This window comes from Sinocyclocheilus rhinocerous, unplaced genomic scaffold, assembly GCF_001515625.1.
Source record: "Sinocyclocheilus rhinocerous isolate Xijiao unplaced genomic scaffold, SAMN03320098_v1.1 scaffold990, whole genome shotgun sequence".
NCBI classification, from domain to species: Eukaryota; Metazoa; Chordata; class Actinopteri; order Cypriniformes; family Cyprinidae; genus Sinocyclocheilus; species Sinocyclocheilus rhinocerous.
This window is the reverse complement of record NW_015652301.1, coordinates 187,321-189,335: the sequence shown is the minus strand read 5'-3', so window position 1 is coordinate 189,335 and position 2,015 is coordinate 187,321.

The following is a 2,015-nucleotide window of genomic DNA, read 5'->3' as shown; positions in this document are numbered from 1 at the left end:
AGATGTAGAGGTTGTTAATCATCTTGGCTCAAGTGTTCTCCGTGTGTGTGTGTGTGTGTGTGTGTGTCGGCCACACACGCATCTGTGGGAGATTTATATCCACTGCAGTAATGAAGTTACACTCGCTCTGTTCTACGGCAGAAGCATTAAACACCTCATAAGAGCTCTGCAGCAGGACGATAGTACAGTTTTACCTCAGACACCTCCGTCCCATGATACGTATCATATACACAAAGTGACCCTGCTCATTATTTCTTGTGTGTTATTTTTCCCAAATGTGTATGAACAGTGATAAAAGTCAAGGTCGTTTTTGTTATTAAATCTTCCTGTGTATATTAATGAACTTATATCTGGTGGTATAAACAGTAAAATAACCCAGGTACAAGTGAACAATTAAGTTACATATATAATTTCACAAAATGTTAGTTAATTTATGGCTGAATTAGGAAGTTGAAGAGGTTAGCAGCAAACAGAAAATATCATTTTTGTGTAAATATATATTTATTCTAATTTACTCTAAATTGCATTTTTATTATCTTTTATCATATTATTATTATACATTTAATATTTATATTTAACCATGTTTGGATCAAATCAGTTTCTCAAAAGAGACCAGGATCAGATCTAAAGCCTAAAAATAATTACAAAATAAAACTATGAAAAAAAAATCTTATAAATTCTTATTATTTATAAAAGTAATAATAGTTTATTTCATATTTATCTTTAACTGAGTTAGTCCCATTCGTTCTTCTTCGTCTTCTATTATTATTATTAAAATCCAGAAAGCGTAAAAAAAATGCTTACAAATATAAACTATGAAGAAATCAAATTTTAGTAGTAGTAGTAATAGTAGTAGTATTATATGTAGAAGTAGTAGTTTATTGCATATTTATCTTTGTTTAACTAGTCCCATTGAGATGTGAATCAATTTTTCAAGAGAGACCTGGCACATATCCAGAAAGGATAAAAAATACTTATATGAAGACAACATAACATTTCTAATTGCATGGATTTAACCACAGTTTTACATTCACAAAGAGTAATTACATATTAAATCGTTTGTTAAGACAAAAAGAGAAAGGCACTGAAAAGCTGAGCTTCAGAAACATTCATAACCGCTGTGAGTCCTGCATTAGTACAGTAAGGCAGTAGCCCCTCACTGCAGAACACAAGATCCAGGGGGCGTGGTTGGATCCACATCTAGGGGGTGGAGATGGGTGGGTTTAGGGATCGGGGGGGTGGAGACGGGTAGGTTTAGGTATAGAGACAGAGCGCAACGCGTCATAATCTGAAGACCACGCCCAGGGCAGGATTTAGGGGCCCCTGGGCTTGAGGTTATGTTTGGGCCATATACACTACAAATGCCCTCAACTAGAACATCATTACGAAGCAACACAAAATACACAAAAATTTAAATATACTTTGAGGTTCATATATAGTACAATTAATATGCAACATGTCTAGCCTATAGTCAAAGTTTAGATGTAATAGTCATTATAATACAATAAGCAAGATGTGTTCTCTCAATTGAGAGATCAAAACCCTGAAATAATTTTTTTTTTTTAAAAGCCAGAGATGTATTAGTATGAAAGAAATATATTGTTATATGTGTCCTCTTATGTCAGGTTCTTATTTAATCAATAAATTGAATCTGAGAAAAAGACATGTTGGCTAATGAAATTACTATCAACAAAATCCATAGATGGATTTTGAATAAATTATGTGAAGTTTAAATATAACATTTCAATATAGAAATATTAAATGACTGCAAAAAAATGAAATAAGCTGCTTTTTAAAATATGACACAACCGCCAGTAGGTGGCAGCAAGTGGCTGTCTTAATGAGTGAGTTGAATCAACTGATTCGTTTAAAATGCTGATTCATTTAACTTCGCAAACGACTGTACTTATAGCCTGATGGAATCATTTGCTGGTCTGTGTAACGCTGAGGAACAAAACATTGTGTTGCTCGGAGACGCAGCGGTTCTGCTGTTTGTTCTGTTTCCTTTCTGACGG